General features: G+C 39.9%; 1 long non-coding RNA gene across 1 annotated transcript; it reads right to left on the bottom strand.

Moving 5' to 3' along the window:
- Nucleotides 1-393: 393 nt before the first annotated feature.
- LOC121143108 lies at nt 394-16,437 on the bottom strand. The gene is made up of 4 exons (XR_005880218.1): nt 15,668-16,437; nt 12,466-12,602; nt 5,431-5,624; nt 394-1,103 (listed from the first exon to the last, which is right to left on the bottom strand). It is a non-coding gene; the product is annotated as an uncharacterized LOC121143108 (long non-coding RNA).
- Nucleotides 16,438-16,795: the final 358 nt, after the last annotated feature.

The following is a 16,795-nucleotide window of genomic DNA, read 5'->3' as shown; positions in this document are numbered from 1 at the left end:
CCCTGATTTTTGGAGCTCCGCTTCGAAGCACATACATTTTGAGAAAAAAATTACAGAATTCTTAATTTTTCCAGTCCAACATGACACATTTAAAACCAGTGGCTTTCAATCTGTGGGTCGCAATCCGTTTGGGGTTCCATATCAGACACCCTGAACATCAGATGTTTACATTACAATCCATAACAATAGCAAAATTACAGTAATGAAGTAGCAATGAAATAATGCCATGGTTGGGGTCACCATAACATGAGGAGCTGTATTAAAGGGTCTTAGGAAGGGTGAGAACCACTGTCTCAGCTGAAAGAAAAGCAAAGAAAAAGACAAGTATGAGATTGGGACAAGGTTTTCTTTGAGTCTCTGATGTCAAAACACAAGTAGCACAATATCCCTAGGTAAAGCAAGAATGGAGAACTTTATGTGAAGTTTTCTTAAAAGCACATATCACAATTCATAGATTCCTGGAAAGATCTGGAGAACATTCTGGAGCATCACTACATAAATAATGTTGAAACTGAAGCATTATTTATGAACAAGATGATTGTCTTTGTCAATTGCAAGATTATTCTGGTATATTTGAAGACTATATTTTTAAGGCATTTACTAAAGGAAAATTTTTTTCAAAAGCAGGTAAATAAGTTATACTATTGAAAGAGCCAATAAGAACCAATTAAAAACCAAACAAAATTGCCACAAAATTTCAAAGTAGGGGATGTTAGGACTCAGAAAGAGAATGTTTCAATCAAATTGATTCACAGAGTTGACTGTTGTGTAATTCTCAGTAGAGGTGCTAAAATTGGTTCCTTCATTACACAACCCTTTCTGTGAACGCTCTGGAGTTTCAGCTGTCTTCGTCTTGCTAGTGAAGAAGGCACTGTTGTCCATAACTTCTTTGAAGTACTTGTCCTCACCAAAGAGAAGACACAAAGGTGCCTGGATGTGCCAGAACTCTCAATCCATCACTGGTCCATCAAATTTGATTGAGTTGCTGGTAAGTAGACAATGGGTTAGATGCTACAGGATAACTAGCAAGGGCTGGGAGACACTCCAAAGAGATTTGTTTGTGGTGGTGATGATGCTCAGGGGATACTGATGTAGTAAGGCACCTTGACATTGAGAGAGAGAAAAAAACAGAAACAAGAGTGTCACATTCACCTACCCCCAAAAAATACATATTTCCCATTTCCTTAGTTCTTCATTTCTGAATATTTTTGGTGTCATAAAAGTGTCTCTAAATAATTTTATAGACCTTTCTCATGCTACTCTCCCTTCTTTTTCAAGGACTGGTGTAATCTGGACCTGAAAAGTCCCCAAAAGACCATTTGATAAAGAGTTAGTCCCCAGTCTGATGTGCTGTGAGGAAGTGATGGGAATACGAGGAAATGATGCCTGCTGGAAGAAAGTGAGGTCACTGATATCATGCCATTGAGGGGGACATTAGGACCCTTGTCCCTTTTCTGTGCTTTTGCCTTTTCTGACATCGTAAGATCAATTCCATTTAGAGTACCATAATAGTCTGCCTTACCACAAGCTCCAAACAAGAGGGAAAAGATCATGGACTGAAACCACCATTAAACCCAAATAAAACTTTTCTCTTTTACATTAATCACTAGGGTATTTTGTTCTAGTGAAGGAGAGCCCATTAACTTAGGGGCTCAGCCATACATCTAATGGTAAGTAATAGAAACAAAATGCCTTCCCTATGATTTGCACAGCTGTGGAAAGATCCACAGCAGGAGGCAGGGGGAGGAGGTTGGGGGGGACATGACTGAGGCTCCTCATTACAGCCTGCTCCAGCATGCCAGCCATGTGACTGAACCATCTAGAAAGTAGGTTCTTTTAGCTACAGTCATATATCCATCTATGTAATATATACACATACATATGTGTATATGCACACACATGTATGTGCATATATGTATCTGTGTATATATGTATGTGCATATATGTGTAGTGTGTATACACATATACTTACATATATGTGTGTATAATTGATTTTAAGCCAACACTATATTCTAACTTCATGAAAGAGTCTTGATATTGCCTGAGTTGTGTCTCCATTATCCCCCAAGCTCTATCATCTGGTACCTACAAATGTGATTTCATTTGGAAATGTGATCTTTAAAGATGTGATTCTGTGAAGATGACATGATTAAGGTGAACTCCAGCTAAATACAGCTGGTATCTTTATAAAACTGAGAAGTCGGAGCACAGGAATAAAAGCAGGGCTCTTATAAGGAGAAGATGGCCATGGGGTAATGAAAGCTGAGACTAGAAGGCTGGATCTGTGGAAGACCAATGTGTATCAGTCAATACCAAGTGCTAAGAGGTAGACGAGGATGAGCCCCTGTAGGTCTTGTTATTGATGTTGGCTGGTCTTTTAAAAACAGGGTTATTTTCTGTATCTCAGGCTGATCTCAGACTCATGATCCTTCTGCCTCAGCTTCCTGACTGTTGGGTTTCCTCTATAGGTTTTGAAGGGATCTTCCCCTATTTCCATCTTAAGTTTAGATGTTTGGTATTCACTAATGTGAGACAATATTGTTTTCAAGCCATCCCTAGACTATACTATTTTACTATCACATCCATCCCTAGAACACTAATTCAACCAGAAACAGATAGACTAACCACTTTCTCATGTCTGACCTTCAGAGACTATATAAGTTTATTCAGGATTAATGTACAAAGATACTAAGTTTTGGTGAAATATGATCCTTCAATGTTTGAACACTTTTTTGTTAGACTGGAACCAACATCTCACTTTAGTTCAATAGTTGATTATCATTTGGAAAACAAAATAAGGTCCAAAAATATTTAAATAGATGACTGATAATATAAACTTAGACTGATGAGGCAACTGTATTATAAACACAGAAGACAGATATCACTCAGCAATGAGACAATCTCATGAAGTCAATAGCTCTTCCTATGAGTTTTTCTACATTTCTCAGAAAAGACAATAAACCAACAAAGCTCACTGATAAAAATTAACAAGACTTGGAACCACAAACAGCATCATTCAACTTCTCCCCAGAAAGACAAAATAGGTAGGTAAGTTGATAAGTAGGTAGATAGATGATAGGTAGATAGTAGATAAATATGTAGTTAGATAAATGGAGGATAGGTAGATAGATTATAGATAGCTGATAGATAAATAGATATAAAGATAATAGATAACTAGATAAGATGATAGATAGATAGACAGATGGATAGGTAGATAGATAATAGACAGACAGATAGATAGATAGATAGGTAGATAGATAATAGACAGACAGATAGATAGATAGATAGATAGATAGATAGATAGATAGACAGATAGATGGATAGGTAGATAGATAATAGACAGACAGATAGATAGATAGATAATAGACAGATAGATAGATAGATGGATAGGTAGATAGATAATAGACAGATAGATAGATAGATAGACAGATAGATAGATAGATGGATATGTAGATAGATAATAGACAGACAGACAAATAGATAGATAGATAGACAGATAGATGGATAGGTAGATAGATAATAGACAGACAGATAGATAGATAGATAGATAGATAGATAGATAGATAGATGGATGACATAAAATGTAAGTGGGAACTGGATGAACATTTATAGAAAAGCACTAGGAGAAAACAGACAAAATGTGTAGAATTCCATGTAGCAGAAAGGTATAATTATGACTTGTCCAAATTATTGCAGTTTTTTTACAATTGTTTTCCACCTCTTATTTTAATTTAAAATCATTTTCTATATTCATTCATTGTGTGTGTGCTGAGGATTAACCCAGGGTCTCCTAAACCAGCACTCTGTCACTGACCTTCACCAGGGTCCTGTGTCCATAGCAAAATGATTTACCTAGACTGCCTACTGTAAGTTTAGAAGTCTTCTGTTTTACTTCATTATTTACTAATTCAAATTAGATCCAGGTAAGGTCACTTCAAAGTTTTTAAACTATGGAGAGATAAATAAAAAATAGAAATGTAATTCTTTGGCATATAGCTTCCTTTCTCGGATTGCAACTAATCTTAATAAATTCAACCCATGACACAGGATCTGGCCAGCCCTGCACTGACAATTCCAGGGACATTAATCTTTCTAAAGCTATAAAAAAATAAACAAACTCCTCTTTGCAACAGACAGACAGTACAGACCAGTGCAGATAACCACAACTTGTCAAAATTCAGAGAACAATTCATGGTGGGTTTCTAACCCCAGCATCTATAGCCACAATACAAGTCCATCTAAGGCTCATGAACATTACAGGAGAGGGGTCAGAAAGAATACAAGAGCCAGAGGACCAGGACATCTGTTGTGAGATTGTGTCTCCTAGAAATGACAGGGAGCTTCACCTCTGATACCTAACAATATAGCTACATAGAGAATAATTAAAATATTTTTAAAGGAGAAGTCTCAATTCCAACCCTCTGCCACACACCACTGACTTATAACCTGTCATGTTATTTTTCCTTCTTGCTAGGAGCACAGAGCTCTCCTGTAAAACAGAAAACTCCCTTCCTCTTCAAACAGTAGCAACTGGAAACTCTAAACCCTTTTACATGTGAGCTGAGGGTCTTATTTCAATGTTGTGCTCTGGGCCACTGTTACTTCCCAGTGACACATAAAACCAGTGTGTCACAGGTGTGCACTCATGTTATCAGTGTCCAAAGACACCAGCGTCACCTATTTATCCTGCTCTAGCATAGTTGACGTTAAGATTTTTCTGGAAGTTTGGTTTGGTTTTCTTTTCAATCAAAGAAAATAACAAAAACGATAATTTCCTCAGAAACTCGTGCTTGTGTGTGTGTGTGTGTGTGTGTGTGTGTGTGTGTGAATTTTTAAAGTAACTATTGTGTGTGATTAAGTGAAGACAAAACTCCATGCTGTGGTAGTTGAAATACTTGTGGAATTTATTAACTTCAGCATACATGCTAAGGCCAAATGAGCTTCTTTAATTTCCATAATGAAATTGTTTTTGTAAAGTTAAAAATACTGTAATGAGGCCAAAACGGTGTGCTTTCAGGGGGCTCCCATGGCGAAACAAATGAGATTTTAGCTTCTCTAATTGGGCATACTGCAAGCTGGCTTGATGCTGTCCTCAACGCAGGGTGTTTGTTATCCTAACAAAAACCGGGGTCTACAGCTGTCAGCAAATGCTAGATGGCTTTTCAGAAGCCTGGTGTCGGGGGGGAAGACTGCTGCTTTCTGCCTGGGACCACCCAAAGGGCAAGATCAAGTAGAGAATGGGGCTTCTCTTCCCTGATTAAGAAGTTATTCCTAAAACAATTTGTTTACAGCTATCAAAGCATCGCTTTGCAACTAGCCAGGGACAGTTCCCAGAATCCTCAGAAAGTATTTTATTTGATTAAACAATGAATATGGATTTTTCCCTCTTTCTATCTCCATTTTTCCCCCTTATGAATTAAATCTCATTACCTGTCAACATAGGCTTTGGAGTCTTACTGCTTCTGTAGAAAACAAAAGTTCAGCCCATTTTGTCCAGGCAGCTCTGCCAAGCTCTGCTGGCAAGCCCCTCGGTGGGCTCCATGGTAACAGCTACACCCTTCTTTGAGCTTTGGAATGGTTTTGATGTAATATTGTCTTCATTTATTTTTAATCGTGACTTTCAACTACAAAGGAAAGTGAAATAGAAGGTTACCATCAAATTAATTATTAGCCACCGTGATAGGTAAGTGAGAACAGGGTTTGCCTCATTTGCAGCAAGTATGTTATTTTAGATATAAATATTCAACAGGATCCAGGACGATGAATAATTTTGTTGTAAACTTGCATGGTATTCAGTTGCATTTTACTTGGTAGTAGACAAGTGAACGATTGGTATACAATCAAAATATATGAAAAATTAATAGCATACCCACCAGATGAATTCACATCTCCTAAATCCAATTATTCAAAGGGATAAATATTTAAAAGATAATATAAGCTGCTATAGTAGACTATAATTATACATTACAGTAAGATGTGCACTTCCAGCAGCGCAATTCCAAATGCTCTTTTCGGGTTGTTCTAGAAGACAACGGCATAAATCACCATGGAGGAATTAGATGAAATGGATTTTATTATATCAAAACTTCCCCCCTTGCTTTTAATTAATAGCTTCTACTTTACACTAATCTGATTGTTGTTTATTTGTTCAAAACATAAAACAATCCCTCTTTAATAAAACAAGAGGATGCAAGTAATCTTCCTGTTCTCTGGGACTTTTGGAGTCTAACCAATTCTATAGACACACACAAGATGAATTTAAATATAAAAGAGACATTTCGAGGGGTGGGAGAATCTGCCTTTTAAAATTCTGTAACTATAAACTCTAAGGTCAACTGAACTGCTTAGCTATGCACATTAATTTTACTAATGTGATAAACTAAAACTGCAGTTCCAGAATAATGCCCACCCTCAAGGCCTACAAATTCCAATCTAAACTCCCAAAACAACAGCAAAGTCTAGTGGCAACAACACACACCCTGAGATTCAAGTGATCCCCAGTAATTGTGAGACCTGCACAGCTCAAAAACTACAGTTTCATCCTGTGAGGCATCAACTACACTGAGCTACTGTGAACACAAAACATGAACATGCATGTTGGAAAGGTGCCTGTATGTTATAAGTTGTTTAGTTAATGTATACTATAAAAATGATGTGGTTGTGCAGGAGAATAGAGACTGGGAGATGAAACGTCAGGATTAACATACAAAAGAAGCCAGTTTTCAGAGAAGGATTGTCAGGGTATGCTCAAGAAAAACCCTCCTTCTCCATACACAGACTTGGGAGATGAGGGTGTTGGTTGGAAAATGTGGTCTGATATTGGGGAGGGGCTATCCTTGAATTGCTAGGGCACTTCCATTCTTGGGACTCTCTCTCTCTCTCTCTCTCTCTCTCTCTCTCTCTCTCTAACTATCTGTCTCTCTCTCTCTGTCTATCTGTCTGTCTCTCTGTCTGTCTCTCTCTGTCTGTCTCTCTCTGTGTCTCTGTCTCTGTCTCTGTCTCTGTCTCTGTCTCTCTCTCTCTCTCTCTCTCTCTCTCTCTCTCTCTCGGAACCCTCCATTGAGAAAGTGACTCCATAATATCAGGCTGTAAACTAGTGACTGTTGGGAGAGGGTCTGGCCCATTTGGTTGAAATTGTCCCTGGGTTGGTGGTCCTGGGTTCTATAAGAAAGCAGGCTGAAAAGGATCCAATCAAAAAGTGGGGTACAGAACTAAATAGAGAATTCTCAGTAGAGGAGTCTAAAATGACTGAGAGACACTTAAGTGCTCATCATCCCTAGCCATCCGGAAAATGCAAATCAAGACAACTCTGAGATATCATCTTACTCCTGTCAGAATGGCTAAAATAAAAAACTCCAATGACAGTTTATGCTCCAGAGGATGTAGGGAAAGGGAACACTCTTTCACTGCTGGTGGAAGGGCTGACTCGAACAGCCACTTTGGAAATCATTATGGAAATTCCTCAGGAAAATAGGAATCAGTCTACCTCAAGATCCAACAATTCCACTCTTAGGCATATACCCAAAGGATGCACATTCATACAACAAGGATGCCTGTTCCACCATGTTCATAGCAGCATTATTTGCAATAGCCAGAACCTGGAAGCAACCTAGATGCCCCTCAACTGGAGAGTGAATAGAGAAAATGTGGTACATTTACACAATGGAGTACTACTCAACAGAAAAAAAAACAATGGAATCTTGAAATTTTCAGGCAAATGGATGACACTAGAAGAAATCATCCTGAGTGAGGTAACCCAGTCACAAAAAGAGAAACATGGCATGTACTCACTCATATATGGATTTTAAACATGAATCAGGGGAGTGCCAGCATACAATCCCACTGCCAGAGAGTCTGAGAAATAGAACCTTCACCCAGCGACTGATGGAAGCAGAAGCAGACACCCACAGCTAAACACTGAACTGAACTCCTGGAATCCAGTGTTAGAAAGAGAGAAATGATGAGCAAAGGACTTAAGACTGGGCTGGTTTAACCCACAAAAACAGCTGACCTGAACAAGGGGGAGCTCTTGGACCCCAGATTGATGACTGTGTGGAAAGCATGGGACTCACCCAGACCCCCCGAATGTGAGTGAGGAGACCTAGGTAATATATGGGGTCTTGGGTAGTATTTATCCCTGGCGTACAAATAGACTTTGAGTGCTCATGCCACAATGAGGGAATGCTCTCTCAGCCTGAACACTTGGGGGAGGGCCTAGGCCCTGCCCTGGATGAAATGACAGACTCTGGAGATCCTCCATGGACAGTCTCACCCTCTCTGGGCATTGGAGTGGAGATTGGGTGGGGACCTGGTGGGTCTGGTGGGGAGGGTGGGGGAGGGAGGAAGAGGGGACGGAGAGGGGGCTGCGATTGACAAGTGAAACAAGCTTCTTTCTAACTTAAATTTTTTTAAAAAGGAAGAGGAAATAAAAACAAGAAAACAGGCTGAGCAAACCACAAGGAGCAAGCAAGTAAGCAAGGCTTCTCCATGACCTCCACATCAGCCCCTGCCTCCAGGTCCTGCTGCCTTGGCTTCCTTTGATGTTGAACTGTGATGCAGGAGTGGAAGTTGAATAAAAAAAACCCTTTCCTCCCCACGTTGCTTTGGTCATGGTGTTTCTCCCTCCAACTTCTGAGTGTTCTGTTGAGAAGTGAGCAGTGAGGACCTCAAGTTCCAGTGATGATACCAACCTGAGGACCCACACCTTAACATGTGGGTCTTCGGGAACTTCAACACGCAAAGTATAGTCCTCTCCTGCATCTAAAATATCTGTCCACTGGAGCCTCTGCTGGTGTGTGCTTTGTTCTGGGCTTGAGATAGGGTCTCACTGTGTAGCCTAGATTGGACTGAATCTTAAAGCCTTCCTCCCTTAACCTCTCAAGTGCTGGCATCAGGTGTGTATCTGAATGCCTGGCCTTTCTACTTTACATAATATTAAGTTAAGTACTTATTCATGATGACTATCTACCAGCATCTGCTGTATGAGACCCTAAAAGCAAGAAAAATATGTTGAGATTAAGTTGAAATATTTGGTAATAAAGATATGATAGATATCACCTGAATAGCATTGATCCACATGGTACCAGGCATTAAAAGTCACTATTGAGCATTAGATTGAAGGATTCATTTGAAAGCCACTGAAATAGTGTCCTCCACTGTTTACATCAATAGATACTCTACAACCCATCTTCATCTTCTCCAATCCATTACTGTATAAGTACCTCTCAATTCACTAATACCTCATTGCCTTTTCAAATACAATATGTATGTGTGCATGTGTGTGTGATAAACATACCCTTAAGAAAGATCATGGACCTACTTATAGTTTCAGAATGGGGATTTTCAATTGTGCAAAGCCCTCTGCAACATCTCCACTCACCTCAGACATGAGCACTGTAACATGTATGGGCATAGCTGAGGCAAATTTATCATGACAGCAGCCAAATAATAAATCTGTATCTCTATAACCAGTTCCATTTCCGAATAATTTCTCTGTCGCACATTATTTTAGGCTGCCAGATTGCTCCATTCTCTTTTTGTCCCCTTCCTTTTACTTTGGGGTTAAACTGCACTTTCAAATTCGCATTATTTTGCAGATAGCATGTCACCTTCACTTAAGTTGCTAAAGCTGGCATTTCTCTTCCATCAGCTGGAGCAGTTAATTTACTCGCATTGACCAGCCAACAGTGTAATCTACCACCTGATAATTGTGTTCTTCTTGGGCCACTGGTGTCTTAAAAGCCAGAGAAGACTTAATTTTTTATTTTTATTTCCATAGGTTTGGTCTTAAATTCTTTGAATTGTTGAGGGTCTCCATAATTAGGTAAGTTCTTTTTCTTTTAAAAATCTTTTAGACAAATCTCATTTATCCATCTGTGTTGTGTATGAAATAGGAACACAGACCATACTGGGATGGACAAAGTCACAGAGGAACTTAACACACAGTAAGACATAAGGCACATACACATTTAAGGACTGATGGGTAAACTATTTTCCAACAGATTATTCTAAAAGAGGTAACCTAGTTACTGACATCATTCAAAGATATGAAGAGGGGAAAGAATGAATATCATGCAGTAACCAAACAGACATCTTCTAAAATGTTCACATACCAGACCTAAAGTATTATAAAGCAGAGAGAGAAATATTTCTTAAACCCACTAAGTCATACTGAAAGCAAATATTTGTTAATCAAAAATGTGAGACCATTAAAACCTGCCAGAGATGAATTTCACAGCTATTTTAATCTCCTGTAAATAATCACTACTTCCACTTCTCTCTAAACTATTATAACACCAGAAAATGCTAATCCGTACCTCTTAAGAGGAGACAAAGCTAGAAGCTAGATGCATGCCTTGTTTGGTCTGCTACATTATTTTGGGCTGAGAGATTGCAGTTTTGACAGTGGGGCCATCTGCTACTAACTTTTCTCCTCATCTTCATGCCAGTCCAGTCAAAAGCAATTAAACCTGTTTTGCCATTATAATACATAGATAATGATGATAAATTATAGCTTTAAAATGAGTCTCAGGTTATGCCTATGCTAGGTATTTTCCTCCCAGTGATGGGCATAAGTACAATCCCTGTACGTGTAAAAATTTTCAGCTATTTTATTAATGATGTTACCTCTATAATGAGCTACCTACCAGGGTATTTTGCAGGCACAGAGCCTAGCAGTCATTATAAATCTATTTATATCTCAGCAAGATGTTTCAAGTGGCTCGCATAGCCCTAACATTCTGCATTCGCTGTTGAACAAAATATATGGCACACACAGCCCCAACTTGCTATGTTTTATTATGTCACATAATCAATAAAACACATAAATACCACCAATAAAAAGGAGCAGGAAGAAAATTCTATGACTCCAGCACAACATGGGGTTACACAGAAGAGAGACGATGAGGCTTAATGATTTCTAGGGACAGACACAAACCCATCATTCTTGAGGCAAGACACACATTACTTCTGATTTTCATCAAAAATGTTAGGACCTTTTTCAATGTGAAAACTATAAATAAGCCCATGTTTGAAAATAATAACCTTTTTATTTTCCTAAAGGAATCTTGGTGGGGTGCTCCAGATAGGACAATGGTTCCATGTTTCGTTGGGATTTTCAAATTTTGTAGCTAATTGCATAACTATCTTATTTTCTCATGGTTTGGTAAACACATTTTGTTTCCCACTTGTAATCATGTCAGAAAGAAAGAAAACCATAGTAAATGCCTTGAACGCCCCCCCTCCTCCTTATAGCCACCCAAGACACACCTTCTCTACATCAACTAATGAATGTGTTTCTCAAATGAAAATCACCAGGGCTGGGGCATGGTGATGGCTCAGTTGGTACAGTGTTTGCTACACAAGCATTAGGACATGACTTTAGACCCCCAGGACCCACGTAAAGGCCAGTCATGACTCTTCACACCTGTCACTCCAGTGCTGAGAAGAAGATGGGATTCCCAGAGCCCCTGGCTAGCCCATCTGGCCAGTCACTGGGCCCCAGCATAGGCAAGAGACTTTTAAAAACTAAGTTAGGGGATGGGTGAGAAAATTAAGTGTGGAATGTGCTCACCACACAAGCATGGTGACTTGAGTTTTGATCCTGGAGCCCATGTAAAGTAAAAAGAGAGGCAACAGTCTACTAGGTTTTCCCCTTATCTCTACATGCATGCCATGCGTGTGTGTACTCACAACCCCCTTCCCATATGCATGCACATTAATAAAGTGGAGAGAAATAGAGAAAGAACGTGATGTCAAGTTCTTGCCTCTGCACTCACAGCCACACAGAAACATGTACACAGTACATATATACACAGTGTATACACACACATACACACACACACACACACACACACACACAGAGGCATGCCACGTACGCACACAAGCACACAAAGAATATAAAAGGAAAAAGCAAAAGAATTGAGTGACCCCTCCCTACTGTTCCTGACAATTATTTTCTCTTGCAAGAAAGCATTTGGCATAGTAAACATGTATTAATTATGGATATCCAACTTTCTAATTCTGTTTTATCATCAAAACACAGCCTAATGATTATGGGGAGGAAAAAAAAGAAGCAGTTTTATCAGAAAGAAAAGAAACTCTTAGCCACATTGGGAACTGTTGTGCCTGGCAGTGGTTCATTACAGCCTATCTTTTCATTACTATGTGACACTCATAAATAAGTGGAAGAACGTGGAAAAACGAGACACTCGCCAATTATATCCACCACAACGCTACATAAATGGAGGCAGTCTATTGATATTTTAATAGGCCTTCTCCCAAACTATATTAGAAACAGGAACCTCAATTACAACTAATCATCTATTTGCAGACAGGGGCATTATTCTTCATGACTTACACAAGGATGCACCTCCAATCCACACCATTCTTCAAGACATCATTTTAGGTCAGACTCTTAGCAGCCCTTGGATTTCTTCAGACAAAGCATGAGTAATAGGAACTTACCCATTGCAAATTCTGAACATGAAGTACATGGCTCCTTTGCTTTTGATTTATCCGTTTTTGGTCTTGATTTATAGGAAAGATCCTTTAGGCACCGGTACAGTTTCATCAGGCTGAAGATTGGTGGCCACATTCTTACCCTATGGAAACATTTCAAATCCTAAATAAACAGCGATGCTGCTTCACTTCAGTTTCTCCATGTGCTTGATTGTGTTTAATGAAATACACGTTGTGAGTTGAATGTACCCAAATGATGGTTATAAACAAAAGGGTTCCTTGTTCCAGGAAACGGCACTTGAAATGAGCAATGTAAGCATTTTAATATTGGCCTTAGCAAGGAAAGTTTAGAAAGAGGTGGGATGTGAGAAGATGGAAAAACAAAATCTATAGGAAAAGTGACTAGTGAGGGAGCACATGGAGGCAGTTGTAGGTAACAAAGAACTTGGGAAAGCCCCATTCCCTTGGATCTGCAAGATGGCTATAAACAGAGAAAGTGAAGGACTATGAAGCCCTAAATCAAGTGAAGTCATAGGAAAATGAATACAATGGGAAGTGGGGGGGTCTCTCAGCTCCAAGGGTGGCTGTGTCCTAACTGTCATATTGCTTGGAGGCTATCTCTAATTTGACAATTAAAAGAATGCATCTTTCTCAGGGGATCACTAGGAAGATGGAGAGATATAACATAGAAAGGCATTTATGAAGAGGTTCAGGAGATGGCCCAGGTAGTAAAGTTCTTAGCCTACAAGGATGACGACTGAGGTTCTAGCACTGGCTTCAGAAGCCAGGTGTCTTGGTACATACTTGGAGTCCTGTGCTGTGCGGATGGAGACTGGAGGATCTCTAGAGTTGTCTAAACAGGTTGCTTAGCCTATAGAGTGAACCCCAAATCCCAGTGAAAGACCCTGTCTTGGGAAGACAGACAGAAGAAAAAGGAAGAAAGGAGGAAAGAAAGAGGGGGGAGAGAGAGACAGACAGAGAGAGAGAGAGAGAGAGAGAGAGAGAGAGGGAGGGAGGGAGGGAGGGAGGAAAGAAGAGAGATAGAAAGGAAGGAAGGAGAGAGAGAGAGAGAGAGAGAGAGAGAGAGAGAGAGAGAAAGAAAGAAAGAAAGAAAGAAAGAAAGAAAGAAAGAAAGAAAGAAAGAAAGAAAGAAAGAAAGAAAAGAAAGAAATATGGATAGCTCCCTAGGAACAACACTGAAGTTTGAACTCTGTCTCCCACATTCGCATACATGTGAACACACACACACACACATACTCTGGACCTCTACTGGGTCCTTAGTCAAAGAGAAGGTGTTAATAAATGGCATTTGTCTTGGTTGTCTGCTATGTCCAGCAGTTATTTTAGATAATTTTTTTCTTGACTATAAAAGTTCCAAAGTAGTGCCATGGAAAGCATCTCTCTTTTGTTCCCTACATCATAAAGTATGTTTTCTCTCTGTTACTAGTGAATTCTCTACACCGTAAAGACCATCAGCTCTCCTGCTCCTTGCCAGAAGCCACAGTTCACACCACGTGGGGCATTTTTAAAAGAATGCTAGAGCCCCTGATTAATTTATCTGTGAGACTGTGCTTGAAGATTTCCGAGAACTGCGCAGAGGATTCTAATGCAAAGTTAAGATTGAGCCCAGGGCTTCATCGGATGTGTGGGTGGAGCTGGGTTGGTGGGCAGAGGTGAGCTGAGTCACCAGTGAGTCTGATTTCCCAGTGAGCATGAATGCTTTAACTTTAATGGCTATTTTTAAAGAATCTCTTTACAAATAAAAACATTTCCTATCCTATCAGGAAGGTCAAGTGGCATTTAGTACATGGTATCTAACTAAAGGTAAATATATCCCATTTTCTCATTTGGCTCCTTTGTTCTCATTAGCACCTGCCAGTCAGTGTGTTGTTACATTTTTATTCCCCTAGGTTTAAAAGATAAAATACTCGTGTTCATGGCTAAGGTGGCATGCAGGCTATCAATATCCTTGTCTTTATCCTCCAAGGGTGCAACAGTCCTGCTTCTGGTCTTGTATCATCCCTGTGTTGGAATAGTTTTGAAACTCGGACATCAATCTGCCTCACATAGCCATAGTTAATTGTCCATTCTAAAATTCTGGGAAGGTGTTCCACTATGTTCATAGCAGCATTATTTGTAATAGTCAGAACTTGGAAGCAATCTAAATGCCCCTCAACTGGAGAGTGGATAGAGAAAATGTGGTCATTTACATAATGGAGTACTATTCAGCAGAAAAAACAATGGAATCCTGAGATTTGCAGGCAAATGAATGGCACTAGAAGAAACCATCCTGAGTAAGGTAATGCAGTCACAAAAAGAGAAACATGCCATGTACTCTCTCATATATGGATTTTAGACATAGATCTGGGGAGTGCCAGCCTACAATCCCATGGCCACAGAGTCTGGGAAACAGAACCTTCCTTCAGTGGCTGATGGAAGCAGAGGCAGACTCCCATGGCTAAGCACTGAGCTGAACTCAAGAAAGCCAGTAACAGAGAGGGAGGACTAATGACCAAAGGGATTAAGACTGGGCTGGTTTAACCCCCAGAAACAGCTGACCTGACAAAGGTTAACTCTTGAATCCCAGGCTGATGCCTGGGAATCCAGCATGGGACTGATCAAGACCCCCTGAATGTGGGTGTCAGTGAGGAGGCCTAGGTAATCTATTGAGCCTTGGACAGTAGATCAGTATTTATCCCAGTTATACAAATGGACTTTGGACTCCCATCCAACAATGTGAGATGCACTCTCACCCTGAACTCTTGGGGGAGGGTCTAGACCCTGCCCTGGATGAAATGACAGACTATGGATACCCCCAAGGAGGGCCTCACCCTCCCTGGGAAAATGAGGGGATATTGGGGGGGTTGGGAGGAGGGCACGGGAGGAGGGGGGAAACAGAGAGGGAACTGGAATTGACTTGTGAAGCAACCTTGTTTCTAATTTAAATTTAAATTTAAAAATAAATAATAAAAAAATTCTGGGAAGGTGACAAGTTATCTCTTATTATTTAACTGCAAAGGTGTCATACTTAAATTAGAGTTGCTTCCTCAACACACCTTCCAATCAAGTCCTTTCCAAGAAATGAAAAGGAGACATGATTGAAATTAGACCCAGTTCTGGTCTACCTAAAAGTTCTTCTATGTTCTTCAAGTCTGCTAATTCTTCTAAGACTCCTTCAGCATGGGGAGAGATGAAGGGACCCACTCACTTTTCTTCCAGGTGGGAAATGGCACCTGTGTCCTGCCTCTGTGGGCCTCAGTAGCAGCAGTTATTTCAAAGATGCCAATCCATCCGCCAGTTGTGTTGACATTCATCAATTATGTCAGTGCCAAACAATAACAACAAAAAGAGAGAGGCATGAAAACAAGCTGTATGAATTGCTATTGTAGAAAAATAGCTGTATTGATTACAACTCCATGTTACAAAGGAAAATAGAAAAGGGATTTCCAAACAGCAGACAGCAGAGGAAGAAAGAGACAATTTCCTGAATGTTTTGGCTTTGTTCTTTTAAAATGTTTGTCTTGGAGAATGCCAATTTAGAACTGAGAGTTGGATCGTACCCTCCTCTCAATACAGTTTAAATAAAAATTAAGAGCCAATTTAAACAGGCAGGGAAGGTCTGTTGGTCTGTTACTGTGGCAACAGGCATCCCCAAGACACAGAATCACTAAGAAGTTAACTAGATGCACCTTGTCCTGACTATCCACGTAAGCCATCGCACTAAACTGCCGCGAATCACTGGCAACTTTGCAGAGGAGGGCCCGTGCAAGTGGGTCCACCAGGAAAGCCGATAATCCAATTTAGGAGTGCAGCTTCTCGTCTTAGTTTCATTGGCATGCTCATTTCGAACTAAAGGGATCTGAGCAGTAATTCTATAAACAACCAGCATTTAGAAATCAGACACAACAAGATCCCCCAGAGGTATAATTGCTTTAAAACCAGGCAACCTGAAATTGTGACTGTCTTCTGCTGCAGGAGAAGGGAAGAAATCTCAGCTGGGAGGTGAGGAGCTAGTCAAGGCCTCCAGCCAGCTGAGCTCTGCTAGGACATCCCCAGTACCCAAAAAACAGAATGCCATCCAGTAAGATTCAATGAGGATTTTTTGAAGCACTTACTATTGCATTAGGGACCAATACATTTTATATCAACTAAAATTTTTTAAATTCAAGAGTGTCAAGAGGACTATTACATAAATAATTTAAGGAAGACCAACCAAATTCAAATCATCAGTCTGCCATCTCACTATCAGGGACAGAGATGACATAACCTGGCTGATTCTACTTACACCATCTCAAAAATGTTAACAGTAGTTTTATCTTCTTTTTAATCACCTAGT

This window comes from Mesocricetus auratus, unplaced genomic scaffold, assembly GCF_017639785.1.
Source record: "Mesocricetus auratus isolate SY011 unplaced genomic scaffold, BCM_Maur_2.0 Super-Scaffold_100011, whole genome shotgun sequence".
Classification (NCBI taxonomy): Eukaryota; Metazoa; Chordata; class Mammalia; order Rodentia; family Cricetidae; genus Mesocricetus; species Mesocricetus auratus.
This window is presented reverse-complemented; position numbering and strand designations above follow the sequence as displayed.